The sequence below is a fragment of the Pleurodeles waltl genome, chromosome 11, assembly GCF_031143425.1.
Source record: "Pleurodeles waltl isolate 20211129_DDA chromosome 11, aPleWal1.hap1.20221129, whole genome shotgun sequence".
Lineage (NCBI taxonomy): Eukaryota > Metazoa > Chordata > Amphibia > Caudata > Salamandridae > Pleurodeles > Pleurodeles waltl.
In genome coordinates, this window is record NC_090450.1 from 64,463,211 (window position 1) to 64,484,758 (window position 21,548).

The 21,548-nt window shown below is 42.2% G+C and overlaps 1 protein-coding gene across 4 annotated transcripts in view; it reads right to left on the bottom strand.

Moving 5' to 3' along the window:
- Nucleotides 1–21,548, bottom strand: part of TBL1XR1 (TBL1X/Y related 1) — a 411,343-nt gene that overhangs the window by 239,697 nt on the left and 150,098 nt on the right. The window contains exon 1 of one of the 4 annotated variants that reach the window (XM_069213061.1): nt 2,434–2,661. The exons of the other annotated variants lie outside the window; for them this stretch is intronic. The gene's annotated coding sequence lies outside the window, so the exon portion shown is untranslated. Of the gene's footprint in view, nt 1–2,433; nt 2,662–21,548 lie in introns of those variants that run through there. 4 annotated transcript variants of the gene reach the window in all.

The following is a 21,548-nucleotide window of genomic DNA, read 5'->3' on the forward strand; positions in this document are numbered from 1 at the left end:
TTTTTTTTTACAAGGCTTTCGTAAAACTTTATAAACTGCTGAACCCTCGCCATTATAAAACATTAACAAAATGCAAAATTATTATTTGGTCTCAAAAAGCACACAATAACACAGGAGTTCCTGGCACTGAACAATATTACTTTGTGTGACATATGCTCTTTGTGAATGAGCTCACTGATATCACTCACAATGAAGCCAGCCGATAGATTGATAGAGACAGATAGATATAATTGTAATAAATACAAAACGTTTAGGTTAACATCAGACATAATTAGGGGCCCAGTTCTTAAATAATGTCACAAAGATGCACCCATGGTATGTTCTTTGCATTAGTTCACATTAACATATTTCATGAACTCACAAGAATTTACAGAAGTAGACCAGAAATTGTACTCCTAGAAAGTATTTGTGAACTGTATTTTAGCATGAACAAAAATGCATGTGCTGATTGATTAACTCATGTGAGCATTAACAGGTTCACTTTCCCTCCAACCACCTTTTTTCCCCAACCACAGAATCTTCACCTCTGTCCTTTTCTGTTGTAAATTTCCAAACATGCAAGTTAATCGGTTTGCACAGACTAGAAAGGGTGTCTGTGACTTCTGCTTGGAAATATTGCTTGACGCTACCTTAAGCCCCAATTAGTAGATCTGAGGAAAAGTGGCAAAATGAGTCTATGTCTTTGCCATGGTGCCCGTTTAATATCTCTTTAAACTCCAGTCATCACTCCAAATGTGCTATGCTCTATAACATATTGTTCTACAGCATACACATTTTTTATAGAAAAGCCTGTTTTTGTAGTATTGGAAAAGTATTGCTAAACATGAAGCACTGCTGTCTAGAGACCACACAGAGCACGAGTAAAAAAACAAAAACAAAAAAACAAACCAGGCTTTTTAACCAACACTGCTAAACAAGGAGTGGCTTCTAGTTCTGATAATTTGATAACAAATATGAGCCTACAATCAGGGACACTGCAATTATGCGATTCTATGGCTGGGGTTTTTTTGCGCAATTTTGGATTTGCGCATTTACTACATAATCCGCCACCTGCTGCATAATTTTCAAATTTAAACAAAAAATTGTTTGACTCAGCCAGATCAACAATTACTAAAAATGTTACAACATCTGCTTGAACGCAGAGTAAGGCCCTTTGAAAATGCTAACTGTTCATCTTTTGGTGCTTATTTCTATATTTGTTTGTTAAGCTGGTACAAATGAGGTGAATGTTTGCCCAGACAGCATTATCGTGTGTAAAAATTACAAACTATGACGTAATACTATTAACAAATTTTACAAAGTGGCACATTATTATCCTTTTCTTGCAGCATAATATGGGTGTCCCCTGCTGCATAATTCCAGCAGCCTGGAAGTTAAGTCACAAAATCGATGTCATGCAAAAATACAGAATGTACTGAAGGTGTCATTTGACATGCGTAAGGGTTCTTCGTTGAAGCTGTTCCATGTCCGCCATAACCAAAAGATGAAAGCATAAATACGCAAAATATCTAATTAAAGTCCAACATATTATTACATGGCAGCCCTCCAGAAGCTAGATAAGTGTTTTGTGGAATAAATACAAATGTTAATAAAATGAAAAAAAAATAAGATTAGCCGAATATTCTGCATTCACTATTCACAAAAAAAAAAAAAAAAAAAACACTGCCAGAATCTGGCTTCCTCCTCAGGGCTTAATCAAGCCATATTTCGTATCTCACTTTAAGTTAAAGTTCGGAAATCTGGATTTTCTTCAAACATTTCCATAACGTCGCTGTTTTTCAAAGGGCAGAAGTTGAATGGTGTGGTACAATAGAAATAGTAGCTAACGTTGACTTTAAAATGATGGAAACTAGATGGATCGTGCGATTGGACTGCTGCACGAACAGGGCAATTTTACCTACAATAAAAGTGGGCGGAAACTGTAAACATTTCAGCGCTGAAACTGCCACACTGCGCTTTCAAAGGGAAGTCAGTAGAGTGAACAATTAACCTAAGTTAACAGTATTTAATGTGGAAGCAAGTGGCGTTTCATACAAGTTTATCCTGAGTGATAAGCGAAGGGGCGGCGATAAGAAACAAAACAAGACTGTGAAGGACAAAGGAAAAATTAGAGTGGAATTATACGAAGACCGGACATAAGAAAATGTAGAATTGTGTAAACTGGCTGTTATGACAATGAGGTACGCTTAAATTGAAGAAGACTGCTGTGCTTTGGGCGTTAGATGCTGCATGCTTCAGAGAGGTCGGCGAGGAACCACTGACTGGCAAAAATAAGTAGCTAAGCCTAAACTGCATGACGAGAGGCTGAGGTAAACGTTGTGAGAATCTCAAGAGGGTATTTAGGAACATTGTGAGCGAGTTTGGTAACCTTGCACGTGGTGCTTTTTAATAGTATTTAGTCAACTTCAGTACTTCAGCTGCAGCAACACATACTTGGCAGCTCGTCGCTGCGAAGACTGAGGCACAGAGCACATGTGCGGTTACTCCCTCGGCTCCACTTCCTCTGGCGCCGCTCTCAAGAGCGCATCACTGGTGGCGAAGCTGAAAGCTTCCTGGCCGCGGGGCCTTCTGTCACGGCTGGCCAAGCCCCCACTCACAGCTTCCGAACAACAGACACGGAACGGCCGCGGATCACACAGCACCAAGCACCGGTCGCGCTTCCGGGTGCGTGGCGTCGCTCCGTATGGTACGCAGGGGCACTTCCGGTCCAAAGCGTCCCCGCGCGAAATGTGAAACCAATCAAGACCTAAAGGGGTAGCCTGGCTGCCGACATAGAAAGGGGACGAGAAAGAAAAGCAGATGCTCGTTCAACAGAGTCATGAGGGTCAAGGTTGGCAGATTAGTATTTTTTCTACATCTATGACGGCACCACTCCAGGGCTTTGTCTGACCTCGGAGCTTGGATAAACGCCCTTAGACGGGGAGGCGCTCAGACAACGCCTATCTGTCTTCAGTCGGCTCCTGTGAAGCACAGTACGCGCTCTAGCTTCGCGGTCAGTGCGTGGTGCTGTTGCTGCGCTCGCGCTATCGAAGAATAATGCGTGTCGCTCTTATCCTCTCCGTGAACTTGGCGACGCAGGAGCCCAGGTCGAGGCTGTCAACAAGATTATGGGCCATCACTGAAACAATAACCCGCCCTCTCTGTAGTGTTCTGCCGCAAACATCGAGTCTACAAAAACAAGCCACCAGGAGATGAGCATACTCCAAGTGCTAAAACAAATGAGCTTTTGAAGCAAATGGCTCTATCACAGATTCAAGGGTTTTTAATCGGATGACCTATGATGACACGTCAAACCAGCTGGCGTGTAATGCACAGGAGAAATTTGTTAATCGCCACATCGAACACGATTCCAAAACTGAAAATATAAATAAGGAAAATCTTACAATAGCAACAATTAAGGAGAAATTAGTAAAGAAAACGTCATCTAGTGTGCAGTGCATGGGACTCTTACTTTTAAAAAATGCATGACAATTACCTTTTTCAAATCATGTTACACTTTTATGGAATATAGAACTCCTCTGTGAACGCATACCATTCACGATTGTTGTAAGAAACAGCAGTGTTTGTACGAGGTAGTGCAACATCGTTAACCAAAACAAATCATAGTTACGTTAAACAAATGGTAGTCTCCCGATGAAGGTGAGCCTTGGCCTGTCTGGCGCTAAGCCTATTTTTCAAATAGTAAACGAACCATTTAAAATTAGCACTACGCATTAGGTTGATGCGTTATTTGTAGAGGACAACAAACAAACCAAACCAGCAGGGAAGTGGACATTTTAAGGTGGAGGGTTCAAGGTCGTGCTCTGCTATTTAGTGGTTAGCTTTTGTCCCTTACTCCTAAAATGTTTAATTTGGTTAGTCAGCAAATCATGTCCTATAAATCAACGAAGGACGGAAAAGGGGCGCAACGGTCAGGAGTCTTGGATGATTTCATACTGTTTTTCGTTTTTCATGGTTCCACAGTTCGACCTTCCGAAGGCACCATTTATCACTCCCACAAACACTAACCTCGCAGCTACAACACCCTTGCAGCTTCATCTAGAAACTGCAGTACCTGCCTTCTCGTGCTCGAGGGCTGCTTTCTGCTTATTCCCCTTCTATTGCAGGATCTGGGGCTTCTTCGGATCACTGCTACCTTTCATCTAGGCTCCTTCAGACACCTGCGCCTCTCCATGCCCAGCTGCTGCACATCTCATACTCTTAAGGCGACACAGCTACTTGCTGTACTGCAGACATTACACGAAGAGCTACAACAGAGTTCGCACTGTATAATCCATTATTACAATTCCTAGGGACAAAGAGAAAGTAAACCCACTGCTATCATGTGGAGTGCAAATAACTTTTTTCTGGAACGTCGCCCAAGCACTAGGAGGATAGCAGAAATGCTCAATGCAGCATGCCTTTAAGACTTAAAGGGGCTACAAAAACAGGAGCAAGAAGTTGCAGTCTTGCACAGCATTAACAAACTTTCCCCTACTAAGGCTTTTCTTCTCCCACTTCCTAAGAAAAGTCCGGGATCTGAAAGATTCTTATGCTGGATGTAGTGACTGATGCCCTGTCTGGCCCTGCTGCTGTACTGACAGAGGAAAAAAGGATGGCATGGCGGGTAACTATACATTCTCAGCCTTCTTTTGGGTGGCATGAGAACTCTGGCCTCAAGCTGAATGTGTGAGTCTATAACAAAAAACTGCCATCTAATGCGGGAATCTTGTGTAAGAACTATGCCCTGAGCACAACTAAAATCACTGCTAGTAAAATGAGATGGCAGGTTTGGAACTGAAGCAAACCCATGCCTGACATAAGACAATTGCATAATGCCATCTTGGAAGTTTTAAACTGTCAACATGGAACAAATATATAAGGCGGGTAAAAAGGCAAGCTTGTGGGCGAGCAGGTGGAAGATGGGAATGGAGACACCTGCCAAATAAAGGGTGGTTCAGTGATATGATTTCTCCAATCGAGTGCTGCAGCAGGCGTCCTATGAAGGCACGCTGGTCTCAGAGAACAAACTGCAAGTGCAAACTCTGCTTTGCTCCCTTGTTCCTCATGCGCAGTAACAGTAGGGATGAGTGGCATGAGGGGGCTGCAATACAGTGCCCCTTGGGCCCGGAGATAAACATGCATCCCTGGAACCACTTACTAGCGTTCTTCTATGACAGCATGTCCCCTTTCACAGTGCTTGTACAAACAGGACACCCATGCACATATATAACCTTAATGCACTAATTAAACTGAAGTATGCCAGTGAAAAGGCAATACACCACACATTATGAATCACAGGGTGCAGGAGGCTGACCTATAGCCTTCTGTATATTGATGGTGTACGCTCTGTCACACAATTAAAGCAGTCTCTAGCTAGTTCAAAAGAACGGTCGATTTGAAGATCTTAGTTGAGGTATTTGTATTCATAATAATTAGAGTCCATTCTTGCGTCACATTAACAAACAAGCATTGACGAAACCAATAGGTTTCGCCTATGTGATATCTATTGGCTTTGTCAATGTCATGGGTGGACAGTAAGAGACAGAGGGGCATGGCAGAGGGTTCAGGAAAGAAAGATGCATGGGAGCAGGGCCAGGGAAGAAGGTGCAAGCGAGTGGAAGGCAGCAGGATATAGACAGGAGTAGAGAAGGAAGCAAGAGACAGGGATCACAAGCAAGAGACAGAAAGGCAGGGAATGGGATAGATGGTAGGTGCCAAGAGGTTGGCAGGGAACAAAAGAGCAGGCAAGGGAGCAAGGGGCAGAGGGGCAAGGTAGATTGCAAGAGACAGTGGTATGGAGCAGGAGAGGGAGGGACATGAATCAAGAGAGGGCAGTGTATGGAGTAAGCATGAGGTAGGGAGCAAGAGACTGGGGTACAAGGGAGGAGACCGGGATACAGAGATAAGAGAGAGTGTTTGGGTTAAGGAAGAGGTAGAGCTTGTGAGAGCACAGATTTTCTTGATAAAATGTTGAGCCTTTACGTGATTATATTTACAGATTAATGTGTGAATTAATTAGATAATATTATGTTTACAAAAACTGTGACTAACTGAATGGCCACCATCTTCGGTAAGGCCTATATTTTGTCTATGCTAACTTAAGTTGTTAGAATTATTCTGTCTTTACAAGAGAGTGTGTTTCTTAACTAAAACAAATGGTAGAAATAAGTGTGTATTTAGTGGCCTCTGCTGGACTGAAGTAGAAGCAGATGCAAGGTCATTATACAAAGCAAGCTGTATAAAATGTTTCTAGTGTGTTCCGTAGTTTTGACTGATTTCTTTGTTGAGGATATGTTTCTAACTTGTATCGTCTTTCCTCGAGGGTAAAGAAATGGTGAAGTGACAGATTTTGTAATCGTTCTTCCTGTGACTTAGTATTTCAGTGGAATGAAAACAGAGGATCCACAGATGAGGCAGAAGAAGAGGTAGTCTTGGATACAAATGTATTAATTTAGATTTCGTTAATGGAATAATAGCAAATAAAAGAGCTTGGAGTAAACTAATTGTATAATTTTGATATCAGTTAATTTTCTGATTGGATAAAGTATGAGGTAAGAAAGTTATGACCAATCATTTTCATATAACAAGTTTAATTTAATGTTTAGTAACCATTGTTTGTGGGTCATTTCTTCTTTGGGTTTTTCGTGTATCCTGAGACCTAGAGATTCTCTTGCTATATGAAGAACCTATACTTTAATGGTTTAGTGTCTCTTATAGTCCAAAGTCTAAACCATTACCCACCCAGTCCTTATTTTTGTTCCTATCCTGATGTTGGTGCCTGGTGTTGCTGTCCCACTGACAAAGTAGACGTTGTTGCTGATTACTCTAGTGATCTGGTAAAGTATTAGTCGTGACTTGTTATTTGTCTTTTTTTTTTTCAGGTACCAACTGCACTTGCTTATTTACTGCTGCTTTTTTGATATCACCATAGCTAGATGTTTTCTAAATTTGTGTTACCAAAACTTTCACATGAAGTCCAACATGTCAGTGCTAATTAGTGGTTAGTTAGGCAAACTTACACGCACGCTCATGCATTGTTTTTGATATTTCTTTGTCTTATCGTTATTCAGATGTATTCAATTTTTCTTGCTCAGATTCTATTGTTATAGTTTTGTGTTATAACCATTGAGATAATCTTTTTTTGGGGGCTGATTAAACTCCAATATATACGGTGTTCAAATCAACCTTTATTGTTTCTCTGTATGTATCATTTGTGTCTGAAAATATTTTTTGTGACCTTAGCATTGTTAATTTAAGGAAATAAATTAACGTCTCAGTAAACTGCTGTGGTTATTGAGGTTGAATTGATCATATGCTATATGTGAGGTTCATAACGTATTCTGAATGACATTTTCTTTAAAAAAAAAAAAATCGGTTTGGTTCATCGACCTAGTGTGTGAAATCCACTATTCAGTCCAAGGAGACAAAAAAATATAGCTAGGGTTTCTCCGCGTTAACAAGCTCAGGAGTCAGAGTAGAGAGCAAAAGATAGGGGTAGAGTGAAAAAGATAGCGGGGTAAAGACGGATGGATGGAGGATTGTTGAGCATTCAGTTTGTTGGGGGAACAGCAGAGACTCCGAGGCAAGGGCTGATGTCTGGAACGCAAGTGTGAGGTCTAGAGGACATGTCTGTTTAAGGAGCGAGCTTCCAGAAGGAAGCACAAGGGGGGGATCAGTGGATTTATGAAAACAATGCCATGCTGCCTGCTGCCCCGTCACCAGATCCTCCTACTCCTAAAAGCCATGCTGGGAGCGGTCTAGGGGTGGCTCTTTGGGGACGAGACCCGAAAACGGGGAAAGGCAAGGGTAACACCCATTTGTGGGGTGGGGTTAAGTTATGCGCCGCTCTGAACCTGCCCTCAAATGGCCCCTTTGCCATATCACCTGCAGCTATATGGCGATTGTGAATGCTTTCCTCCCCTGACTCACAAAATGACCAAAATCTTGCCCCGGACTGGATGACAGTGCCTGTGAACTCAAGGATTTATAATTCCCTAAGCACCAGATACGCTACGCTGCAAACCCTGGCAGATGCCTGGCTGTTATTGTTCTAGCAAAAGTGGACACCTAAACTTCATTGTGTTGACGATCCTCCAGAGTCCTTCCTGTAACATTTATTGATGGATCAACTTTACAACATTAATGTTGTTCTTCAGCAAACCGACATAATATGAACAGTGAAAAATAACCTTCACAAATATCTCCTTAAACTTTCCTTCCCCGCATTTAGTGACACTGCTGACTCAGACATGGGCGCCAATGTTGTAAGGTGTCGAATGGTAAGGTTAGCAGAAGGGACCCGCTCTTTGACCATGATGTCATGAGTGACCATGGGACTTGTGACCTAATGCTATCACAGGAGGTTATGGAATGTGTTATTGTGGAAGCCATTATTACTGTAAACAATTTGTGCAAGATTACGAAAATGAAAGCATGCCTTACTGCCTCTGTATCAATTAGGAAGCCACCAGTTCGTGCCAGACCGTTAGCTGTGGCCAGTCATGCAACTGTGATATTATTGCAGAGTTCATGGAACTGTATACGCCGGTGCAATCAGAATATAAAGAACAACCTCATGTGAGCAAAAGAAGCCTCATATCCAAAAGCACAACATCCAAACCCAGGTGTTGCTTTGAATGTGTAGGTATAGTGTCGAATGGCAGATGCCTCTTCAAATGGCCATTGTCAGATGTCCAATTAAAGCATGATATCTATGGTCCTATGGCTAAAAGTGTTCCACATTATCGTCCTGGTATTGTGGTTCAATGTAAGGAAACAATAAGTACCTGCCTAGTGAAGTAGCCAGTGGAAGGATACTGGCCATCAGCCAATAAGAGTGACTGGAAGCTGTACTTCGTCCAGACTACCCTCCATGGCAAAAGCAGAGCAGGAACTGAAAGCAGACAACGTGCTGGCCAATGAAAAGCAAGTAAAGGAGACTGTCGTTGGAATGGACAAATGGAAACTTCAAGTAAGTACGGGGTGGGTTCTAAACCTTTTTGAAAAAAGAAAAAAGAAAAATCACAAAAGATTTCTCAAACACAGCACACAACCATGTGCGGGCAGGCGAAACCTAAAAACGTGGGTTGTATTCCACAGCATTTTGTTTAGACACACCATAGGGACTTACTGGATAAATGAAATAAACAGCGGGAGCCCCAAAGGCGGCAGTATATGATGGCTGCCTAGCTACCAACTGTAAACGTAATTTAGCACAAAAAGTAAAAAAACAAATAAAGTAATCTTTAACAGATGTAAATAAGAAAGCCAGTATGGCTCGCTATAAACGCCTAAAAAGGACAGGAGGCATATGAGGTCCATTATTTTACAATTTAGTTTTCACTTGTGAGCACTGCTTTTAGGCTAAAACGAGTCTGAGTTTGCACTGGCAATCACCAAGGATAGGCTATAACGATAAAAAAGTAATGAAGAAAAGCTTTGCAAGGCATCTGTGGTGAACAGGATATGATGTCAACCAATAAACTCTACGCTGACTCTCTAGGCTCTGTAAAACAAGAAAACATTTTCCTTAAACAGTTTCTTGTAGAACGATGCCTTGAAGCACCTGCTGTAACCTGTGTCTCATGGCAAGCTAGACATATCAATCAGTTTCCTCTTGGTGGCAGGAACAATGCGATAAAACAGTTCAGTCTGACAAAGGGGAGATCGTATCTCCGTTCTCTATTAGCACACACAGCGTAAACTTTGATTATTAGTTAGCAAAGCACACTGGTAAGAGGTAGTCATTAAAAGCTGCGGATTTCTAAGATTCACTTCAACTCCATGAAAACAAAGGCTTGTCATCGGTGATGGGCATTTATTTTTACAAGTCTTAAGTAGATTTTTTTTTCGTTTATTAGTATTTTGTAGATGTTGGCTAACAACAAGTGTCCTCATTGTGTTTTACAGTAATGCACACAAAGAGGTAAATTTAGAAAAGAATACAACGTATAAAGCAACAGTGTGAGAAAGCAAAAGAGTTACGGGTTATTGACCTAGGAGAGTTACACTGGCTGTATTACTGGCTGCTTATTTCCGGAGTACAACTAGGCATAATTAAGTTATCAGTTGTCCCTGCTAAAAAGTGGCGAGACCCTGTTAAGTTTTTTTTATGTGATTTTTACCGTATTTGTTATTTTTACACAGTGCTCTCTCAGTGGAAAGACTGAAGCTAGTGGAACATGCCCAAGTGAACAAGGATAGATGGGAGTTTTTTTTTATTTATTTTTTACAAGGATTGGATACAATGTCTTTCCTGTTACAAATGTGGCTGGCTATGTCCTTCAAGTTAGAGCGAACTGAGCCTTGAGGTGTAGAGTTGCTGGTAAGAAAGATCACTGCAGATTAAAGCCGAACTGTGTTTAGGGTTTCCAGCATTGCTGCTGTGCTGGTTCTAGTGAACAGAGTCAATCCGAGAGCTGAACATTTGTGAGCTATCAAAGAAGCACTGGCAGTACCAATAAATATGGCTCATACCCGAGTGCCCTTCCCTCACTGGTGTGCTTGAGGACTCAGTAAGACATCATGGATGCACTCTGCCACTTATCCCATTCACACAAATGTTAATTCTTGGATTCATCCACTAACCAATCCAAAATAAAACCTACACAAACTCAACACAAATACATAAGATATGGAAGGTAAATCTAAAGAATAAAAGTAGAAAGAAAAAATCCCGATGACTAAACAAGGTAGTATATTCTTTTCAACAAAAATATATTAAAACATAGCAGAGAGCAAACGCCTTGGATTGGCATTGTACACTTTGTATAACTGCGTTAAAGTTCTAACATGGCTGCCACGTTTAGGAGCAATGCGTTGGCCATGTTGGATCAGTAAAACAATAAAACTCTATTTTCAATACCATTCCAAGTCGCTTGCTCAGCAGATATTGCGCTGGATAGTCAGAACTGAACTATTTGTAATGTTTCATAGTTGTACAGATCTTCGATGTTCACCTTAATGCTTAAAATGTAGCAATGTGAAGGACTGGACACAGAAAAAATATCAATGAAGCCGCACATCACAGAATAATACATGCAAAGTTGCCGAGTGCCTCCTTCAGAGGGTCCCAGTTAAGAGGAAGAAACACCAAAGGGTAAAACAGCTCCTTAGGCAATCTTATAACCAGTTCTTAACTTGTAGAAAAAAAGAGTGCTGGCGCCCAGGCCTCTGCTTAAAGCCCGCAGCCGGTGCAATTGAATGTTGGCAGGAAAAACACGAGAGCTGCATATCCCCAAATCCACATCGTGCCTCTTTAGTTGACCAGACACCCCCCTGCCTGTTTATCCAACATTTGCAGGTTCCTGCATTCTCCTGTTGACAGTTTTCATGCCTTTCTCCACGCAGGATGAAAAATCAAAAAACAAGCACAGGCACAGTAAATAAGTTTGGCACTGGCTGCAACTTTCATCTTTGTCAAGGCTTGTTTTGTTTTGTCATCATTTTGTAAATTGTTGCTGTTGGTGGAGCAGCCGGGCAGCGCCCATTTAAAATAAAAATGGTTAAAAGCAAAATAAAAATTAAAAAAATTATTGTTTTGGTTCTCAAAAAGCACTCACTGTAATGATAGTGCCCAGTACCAAAGGGAATTAAATGGTTACTTACCAGTAGGAGTAGTTTTACAGCTAGATCCAGCTGTTTTCTGGATTTACATGCTGTGCATTTTTCCACCATGTAGTGGTTGGGTCTGGAATTGTCTTTTTTTTTTTCTCCTGTGGGTGTCATCGACCACCATTTGGTGGCATGCCAGTCCCATGTGTGATGTAAGACGGCACCCCAGATGCTCTTGTGAGTAGCCGTCATCTTCGAATCCTGTTTTGTGAATTTATTGGTCTTTTCCTCCTTGGTAATTTGTCTCTATTCTTCCTGCCTGATTGCGCTGTCTCACTTCTCTGGGGAGGTGGGTGGATCCATGTTAATCCATAAAACTCTTCAGGCTTCAAAACTGCTCCTACTGGTAGGTAACCGTTTCATTGTGCAGCATGAATCCTCTTCTGGATTCAGATGCTGTGCATTAGATTGTGTAGCAGTATCCCTTCCCTTGAGTTGATTGGGATGAAATGAGGAAGAGTTTGCCAACAGGTCCTGTAGTACTTTTTGTCCCACTTGTGCTTTCTTGTTCATTTGCATGTCCACACACTAATGTTTTGCAAATGTGTGTGGAGATGCCATGTTGCTGCTGCGCAGACTGTGTCAATGGGTACATTTGATAGGAATGCTCATGTTAAGCCCTTCTTTCTTGTTGAACGTGCTTTGGGCGTGTGGGTAGAATTATTCCAGCCCCCTGAGCATCAGGTTTGTATTGTTTCTACAATCCATCCAGAGATTGTTCCCTTTGTTACTGACGACCATTTGGAGGCTTTTGCAAAGGATACAAACAACTGATTCCCCCTGTGAAACTCTTGTTTCTTGCTGATAGTATATTAAGGCTCTCCTTACATCCAAGGTGTGTAGGGTTCTTTCCATATGTGTTTGTGGTGCCTTGAAGAACATTGGTAGTTGTATGCTTTGATTGACATGAAAACTGCTACTACCTTAGGTAGGAAATGTGGGATAGTTCTGACAACTACCTTCTCCTTGTGTATTTGCAGACATGGCTCCTGTATTGTTAATGCCTACAGCCCATTCACTCTCTGCCGTGAAGTGATAGCAATTAGGAATGCAGTTTTTAGGGTGAGTGATTTGAGATCTGCTTTGTGATTCAGTTCAAAATTCTCGAAAGGATTATTTTGGGTTCATAGTAGTAGAATGAGGTTTGGGATGAGTCAGAGTGGAGGTACAGGATATACTGAGAGGTATAGGGTGAGAGAGTAGTGCACTGGAAAGAGTCAAAGGTTTTCTCTTCTACAGGAGTAAACTAATAAACATATTGATACATACCTACATATAAAGGGAAAACATGTATAAGGGATATAATATATTGAGATTTAAAGCTGTTTTTAATCAACGCAGACCTTCAAGTGCTGCTGTACTTTAAGATAATTTATTTGTGTATTTTTATAGCTATTTTTGTATTTCATTTTATGTTAATTTTATATTTCCCTCAATATTCCAATAGTGAAGCACTTGTAGATAAAAATAGTTATACTATTTAAATATTGTGATAACACAGAGACCCATAAGCATTTAATCACATAACGTTTGCGAAAACTTTACAGTGACCTATATACATGCTAAGCAAAAAACAACAGTTGTGTCCTTTGTTTGATTGTCTATGAGCCCCTCCCTCCTGCACCAGTAGCTTCTGTGCAAGTCCTACTCCGCGTGCCTCAGCAACGAGCCACTGAGACCACTTGTAACAACGCAGTGCTTTATCCATTTCACTTTTCCTTTGGAGACTGAGCAGTAGGAGACTGCTGGAGCTTCACAATGCATGTGCTCCACACTTAAAACATGATGTATTATTGATAAACATAGATTGTTTTCTTTCTCTTGTAGGTAAATTCAGAGTAAATTAATCTGAAATATGTGCCAGCAGCAGAAAAGTCAAATGGTAGGTGTGGGGGTTTGTGTGGCTTTATACTACACGCATGGGTTAAAAAAAATCAAGATATGGCCTAAAAGGCAGCTAAGTCACACTATCTTTGAGCTTACGTACGTCAACTGTACAAATGTCTTCTTCGGGCAAAGCCCAGTTGTCTAACATGCAGAGTTAAAACATGTTAGTCACGCTTACACTATGCCAAAGTAGGAACTTTAAATTTGTGTGAACTGACATGCTGATGCTAACATGTACAAGCCGCAATTTGTGAAGGTTGTATTTGAAAATAACGAGGAACACACCTAGATGAAATTTCATTATTGTAGGCTTTTACAAAAGTAACTTATTAGTGAACTGAAAGCTGTAGTATAAATGTCCCAAATATGATTTGGGTAAAGTGGAGCATTTCCTCTACATGAGCTATAGCTCATTTGACCACTTCAAGCACCTGGGGACCTTTTTGCAGGTGTGGTATGGGGGTCTTACTTTAACCCGGGAGCTTTAGCTTCTAGCAGACTGAACTGCAACTATCTGGAAAGGAAGGGCAAAAATGTACTGAGTCATTCATCTCTTAAAGAAAAGCAGGATTATTTTGCACCTCACTGTCACATTCCAAAGACCTAGCGTGAAGAGAGGGATTCCATAGTGTAGATCTCAGGTGGGCTCACCGCTTCCAGGGTTGGGAGGTGGGGTGAGTGAGTATCCAGAGGGTACAGTGTGAGGGAAGTAATACGACAGGCTCTAGAAGCATCAACACCCACTACTGTGGAGCCCTGTACCATGTAGCTCCCACCTCCAGGGAAATAAAATGACTACTTGGAATTTGGGGAAGGAGACAGAATATGAGCAAAGAATCTTTCCAAGCAAGAATATGGACCAGTCTGACTGTTCAGCCATGCTTGTCGACATCAAGGTGCCCTAAGATTTAACAAGCACTGACAAGGCAAATAGGTCTTGCATAGGTGAGAGCTATTGGTGACGTGTTTTAGCCATGTGGCTGATGTTCAGCATGGCTAAAAGAGAGTGCGGTAGATTGGGGGTGGGATAGATGGGAGTGTGGTAGATTTGGGGTGGGGGAACTGGAGGAGGGCTGGTGGGGTACATTGGGGCAGATTAGGGCAGGGTACATTGGGTTGGGTAGACTGGATTGATGGTAGAATGGGGCAGGCTGGGTGGGTAGATTGGGGTAGGGTACACTGGAATGGGAAGACTGGAGTGAGGGTGGATAGAGGTAGGTTGGGTGGGTAGATTGGAGTGGGGCAGAATGGAGTGGGGTAGACTGGAGTGGAGTAGAATTGAGTGGGTAGGCTGAGGTACATTGGAAAGGGGGTATGCTGGAGTAGTTGCAGTGGGGTAGGTGGGAGTAAAGTGAAGCAGATTGGGGTTGAGTATTTTGTTATAGAGTGTCATGGAGTAGATTGGAGTGGGGCAGAATGTGGTAGATTGGGGTGTGGTAGGTTGGGGTAAATTGTAGTGGGGTAGATTGGGGTAGAGTGGAGTGGGTTAGATAGGAGTACACTGGAGAGGAGTGCAATAGAGTGTTAGATTGGAGTGGGGTAGATTGTAGTGGGTAGGTTGGGCTAGAATGGAATGGGGTAGACTGGAGTTGGGTAGAATGAGTTAGGGTCGATGTGGTAGATTGGGGTGAGGTAGAATACAGTAGATTGAGGCATAGTAGGCTGGGGTAGTCTGAGGTTGGGTTGAATGGTAGATTGGCGTGGGGGTGGGATACGGTAGGCTGGTGTAGGGTAGATTGGAGTGTGGTAGATTGGGTGGGGTAGAATGGGTATGCTAGATTGGAATAGTAGATTGGGGTAGATGGAGGTGGGAGAGAATTGGTGTATTTTGGGATGAGATACATTGGGGTGGGTAGGCCTGTTGGTAGACTGGGGTGGGGTTGATTTGGTAGTGTATACTGGGCAAATTGGAGTGGGGTAGATAGGGGGTAGTCTGGATTGAGGTAGACCGGAGTGAGGAAGTTTGGAGAGTAGTGGATTTGGATGAACTGGAGTGGGGTAGGTTGGGGAAAATTGGAATGGGGTAGATAGGGTGCAGTGTAGAGTGGGGTAGATTTAGGTGAAGTTGATGGATAGACTGGAGTAGGGGAGACTGGAGACGGATAGACAGATTGGGGTTGGATAGACTGGAGTGTGGTAGACTAGGTGTGATAGATTGAGGTGGGATAGGTTGGGGTGGGCAGATTGGAGTAGGAAGGGTGGGTAGCTTGGGGTGGGGTAGATTAGATTGGTGTAGAGCCGACTAGGTTAGTTTGAGGTAGACTGGAGTGGAGTAGATTGGGGTACACTAGATTGGGGCAGATTGGAGTGGGATAGAAAGGGGTAGATTGGAGTGGGGGTAGGTAGGGCTGTGGTGGGCTGGAGTGGGGTAGACTGGAGTTGGGTGCATTGGAATGTGGTAGATTGGAGTGGGCTACATAGGAATATGGTAGATTGGGGTCGACTTGAGTGAGGTCTAACGGGGTCGGGTAGGTTGAGGCAGATTGGAGCGGGGTAGATTGGATTTAAGTGGAGTGGTGTATTTTGGTGTAGACTGAAGTGGTGTAGATTTTAGTGAGGTAGATTGGAGTGGGGTAGATTGGTGTACACTGGAGTGGGGTATATTGGCGGAGGAGTGATGGGGTAGACCGGAGTAGGGTAGATTGTGGTCTACTGGAGCATACTGAAGTGGGATGAAGCAGGGTTGAATGGGGTGGAGTGTGATGCAATGAAGAAGGGCAGCTATAGAGCATGGAAGAAAGGGGAGACGCAGTGCCATTAAATAGAGGAGCTATAATGCAGTGAAGAGGGAGGTGCAGCAGTGCAATGAGAAAGTGGGATCATTATTATGATGAAGTGCACATTCCTCACTGTTGTCAATAGCTGTGCAGGCCGTTTGTTTTGAAAAGTGGAAAATAGACTTTTCCATCCCAAGGAACTTTTATCCCAGTGGAGGTACACCACAAATTTCAAGTTTCAAATGCTTGGCAGCGATTTTAAATGTAGGTAGTTTGTTAATAAAACAAATTCATTTTGTGTAACTTTTTGTCTTCACGTTAAAAATTGTGTTGGTTCAGGCGAACAACTGCAATATTGACAAATTCTGTTTCACTACACATCAGCTTCATCTTATTAGGCCGTAACTCCAATGGGGAGAAAGCAGTTCCAGGGCTCAATTGCATGCCCAAAATGCCATGGGCTCTAACTGCCGATTTAAGCGGATTCCTTCTTTTAAATTGTCTTTAAGCCACATCAGCAATATGTTTGAAAGTTTTCAGTAGACAGTGCAGAGTGCATGAGCAGAGCAGAGGGCCTTAGTTTTCAAAATCACTCCAACTCTAAAATCTTTTCAAAGTACTTTCTATACTGTTCGGTACGGTTTTGCTGTAGTTCATGTTCTGCCTGCAAAAAAGTGCAGTTTCTTATCTCCCAAACGTGAAAGAGAAACAAACACAGCGACTGGGAAGGAGTGTGTGAGGGGTTGGGAGAAGCAATATGAAATACATATTTAAAGGAATTTGCTTGTTTGTTATTGTAAAAGAAATAGTAACGGACAAGCACTTGCATGGAGTGCGTAAACACAATTTAAAAAGTAGCTCCAGAAAATTTGAGAAGTGGATGGACACAAGTACTTGATGGCAAACTGCAACAAAGGATTCAAGAGGGATGTTACTGCTAAAAATGGTAAGCCTGTGGGCGGGCTGCAGCCCACTAACTATAAACATCATGTCTTGAAGAGACAGTACATTCACTGCCTAGCCAAGACCTAAAAATACTCCACACAAAGGAACGTGAGTGGACAGTACAATACCAGAAACTTGGATGACATAAATTTCACAACTAAGAAATGGGTGCTAGAACTAACTTTAAACAATCACATTTCTGTTGTTGCATTCAAGCTCTAATCTGTAAGGCTAGTTGCTTCATAAAAAGTGATTTGACTCAAACTCTCCATAAACCATGAGGTCTTCTTTCAATACTGAGAAAAAGCAAGAGTGAGTTTGACAAAACCTTGTTCAAAGTATTCAAAATCTACGAACAATCCCTTCTCCTGGTTTGTTTGAGGCTTGCTGCAGTTCCCAGCCTGATTAGTAAAGGCTTAAACATTGGGACTAAAGACATTAAGCCAGCAAGGACTAATTTCATGCCATTGTGAGACATCCTCAAAAGGAAAATGGAATCACAGAGAGTCATGGTCATGCAATGCAACTCAAATCAAAGTGAAAATATACGTCCAACACTTCTTGTTGCTGTTCCTTCTCTATGGGCACAATGTGCAACAGCATTAAAATATTATTCTTTTTTTTTTTTTTTTTTTTAAGGACACGCAGCAGGTTACATGTTTGCAATAATAAAGAGGAAAAAAAAGCACAAAAAAAAGAAGCATAAATACATCAATATTGTCGTACAGGTGAAGCAAACATTCTGAACAAGAGTCAATGATAATAGTTTCTACTCTTAGGAATCTCATAAATTTACTTATATAGTCGGCACATTCTCGGGGCCCAAGAGCCATACGGAGAGAGGTGCCCAAGCTCTAGTGAATCTTTTACAGGCCGCTGCTCCTTTTAGTTCATACAGGCTATTCTCCAGGTGATACATAGATAAGAGTTGTGAAAACCATTGATTGAACCGTGGGGGATCAACATCACGCCACAGAGATGCTATGCAGTTACGAAATACTGACATTGCTATGAACAGAAAGTATCTATCTCGACTATTGCAGACTGAATGATCAACTCCCAGTAAAACCATTTGAGGTGTCAGATAGATAGACTGTTTCAAGATTTTCTTCAATATATCGGATATCCCAGTAATCAAACTTCCCAGTTTTACACACTGAAAGAACATATGACAGAGATCTGCTTTCGGGCAACTGCATCGTGGACACATAATTCCCGCCGTTTTGCCCCAGCTCGCAATCTTAGCAGGTGTATAATATAAATTATACAATACCATAAAGTGTTGAGCTTGCGGGCCAGCAGACACTAAAACCGTCCGTGCGATTTCCATAGACTCACAAACCTCTGTCTCTTTAGCTCCAACCCGTGCTTCCCATTTTTTAACCACTGTCGCCAGGTCATCTTGTATAGAATTTAAAAGCAGTGGATACAGATTTTTAATACCGCAGCTAGTGGGGTGTCGTGAGACTTCCATTAGCTTAATCTTATCCGTGTGCCAACCTTGGGTCATACTAGTTAGTAAAAAGGCTCTAATCTGTAAAAATTTTAAAAAGTCTATTTTTTCCAGCGCAAATTCCGCACTCAGTTCCTCAAAAGATTTGAGGTGGCTGCCAGAGTGAAACAAGTCCCCGACTTTGTGAATACCCCGATTACTCCACCTCAAGCAATAGTGGTCTTTAAATATTGCTGGAAGCGTGGGGGTAATCCACAAGGGAGTGTAGTGGCAGATTCGTCCTATACCTATCTTGCGCTTAACCTGGGTCCATGCCTTAAATGCAGCATAAATTACCTTAAATTTAACCTTTTTATAGTAGCTGGGTTCCAGCATCCGCAGGAAGACTGCGTCTGCTTCTTTGCCCAGAATCAGGGTATATATCGAAGGGAGAGCATCTTGCCCGGGTCTATCCGTAACAAAGTATCTGTGCATACTGAAGCACTGCTGCCAAATAATAAAGTTTAAAATTGGGAAGTGCCCACCCCCCTTGCTCTCTTGGGAGAGTCATATAATGGAAAGCCCGGCGCGGCTTTGTATAGGACCAAATGAAGCTATTAACCAATCCCTCTATTAATTTAAACCAATCTTGCCCAATCTCTAGGGGGATTGTTCTAAAGAGGTAGAGTATTTTGGGTAGAAACACCATTTTTATCACATTACAGCGTCCCATGAGTGACCAGTGTAGATTGTTAATGCGAGCGAGATCTTTCCTAGTCTTTGTTAAAATTGGGCCCATGTTTATTTTCACCACTTCGTCAAGGTTTGCTGTAAGTTTAACACCTAAATATTGTACCTGTGTCAGCACCCGCTCGTCCTTAAAATCTACTGATTCATTCACCAATATTTGGCATTTACTCTTGTTCAGCAAATAACCAGATCTTTTCCCAAACTGCAGGGCTTCCTGCTCTATTTCCCATATAGCAGTCCTGGGGTCCGTGGTCACCACCGCAATATCGTCTGCATATGCTAAAATCTTAGTACACCCCCCTTTCAATGAGACTGGCATGAGCCGAACATTCCGGATCATTTTCCTGATCAAGGGATCAATATATAGCGCAAAAAGCAGTGGTGAACACGGGCACCCTTGTTGCGTGCCTCTCTGAATACAGGGAGTGCAGAATTATTAGGCAAGTTGTATTTTTGAGGATTAATTTTATTATTGAACAACAACCATGTTCTCAATGAACCCAAAAAACTCATTAATATCAAAGCTGAATATTTTTGGAAGTAGTTTTTAGTTTGTTTTTAGTTTTAGCTATGTTAGGGGGATATCTGTGTGTGCAGGTGACTATTACTGTGCATAATTATTAGGCAACTTAACAAAAAAAAATATATACCCATTTCAATTATTTATTATTACCAGTGAAACCAATATAACATCTCAACATTCACAAATATACATTTCTGACATTCAAAAACAAAACAAAAACAAATCAGTGACCAATATAGCCACCTTTCTTTGCAAGGACACTCAAAAGCCTGCCATCCATGGATTCTGTCAGTGTTTTGATCTGTTCACCATCAACATTGCGTGCAGCAGCAACCACAGCCTCCCAGACACTGTTCAGAGAGGTGTACTGTTTTCCCTCCTTGTAAATCTCACATTTGATGATGGACCACAGGTTCTCAATGGGGTTCAGATCAGGTGAACAAGGAGGCCATGTCATTAGATTTCCTTCTTTTATACCCTTTCTTGCCAGCCACGCTGTGGAGTACTTGGACGCGTGTGATGGAGCATTGTCCTGCATGAAAACCATGTTTTTCTTGAAGGATGCAGACTTCTTCCTGTACCACTGCTTGAAGAAGGTGTCTTCCAGGAACTGGCAGTAGGACTGGGAGTTGAGCTTGACTCCATCCTCAAACCGAAAAGGCCCCACAAGCTCATCTTTGATGATACCAGTACTCCACCTCCACCTTGCTGGCGTCTGAGTCGGACTGGAGCTCTCTGCCCTTTACCAATCCAGCCACGGGCCCATCCATCTGGCCCATCAAGACTCACTCTCATTTCATCAGTCCATAAAACCTTAGAAAAATCAGTCTTGAGATATTTCTTGGCCCAGTCTTGACGTTTCAGCTTGTGTGTCTTGTTCAGTGGTGGTCGTCTTTCAGCCTTTCTTACCTTGGCCATGTCTCTGAGTATTGCACACCTTGTGCTTTTGGGCACTCCAGTGATGTTGCAGCTCTGAAATATGGCCAAACTGGTGGCAAGTGGCATCGTGGCAGCTGCACGCTTAACTTTTCTCAGTTCATGGGCAGTTATTTTGCGCCTTGGTTTTTCCACACGCTTCTTGCGACCCTGTTGACTATTTTGAATGAAACGCTTGATTGTTCGATGATCACGCTTCAGAAGCTTTGCAATTTTAAGAGTGCTGCATCCCTCTGCAAGATATCTCACTATTTTGGACTTTTCTGAGCCTGTCAAGTCCTTCTTTTGACCCATTTTGCCAAAGGAAAGGAAGTTGCCTAATAATTATGCACACCTGATATAGGGTGTTGATGTCATTAGACCACACCCCTTCTCATTACAGAGATGCACATCACCTAATATGCTTAATTGGTAGTAGGCTTTCGAGCCTATACAGCTTGGAGTAAGACAACATGCATAAAGAGGATGATGTGGTCAAAATACTCATTTGCCTAATAATTCTGCACTCCCTGTATTGATTGAGGACGACTTTAGCCCGGCAACTTGTATCGTAGCCGTTGGGTTTTGGTAAAGCTGTTGAATTGCCTTGACAAACCCGGGACCGATGTTATTTTTACGCAGGACAGACCATAAAAAGGGCCAATGGACCCGATCGAAGGCTTTTTCCGCGTCTAACAAGATTACTGCCATGGGAAGCCTGGCTATTGCACTAACATCAAGTAACGTAATAACTCGTCTTATATGATCTGCCGTGCTTTTCCCC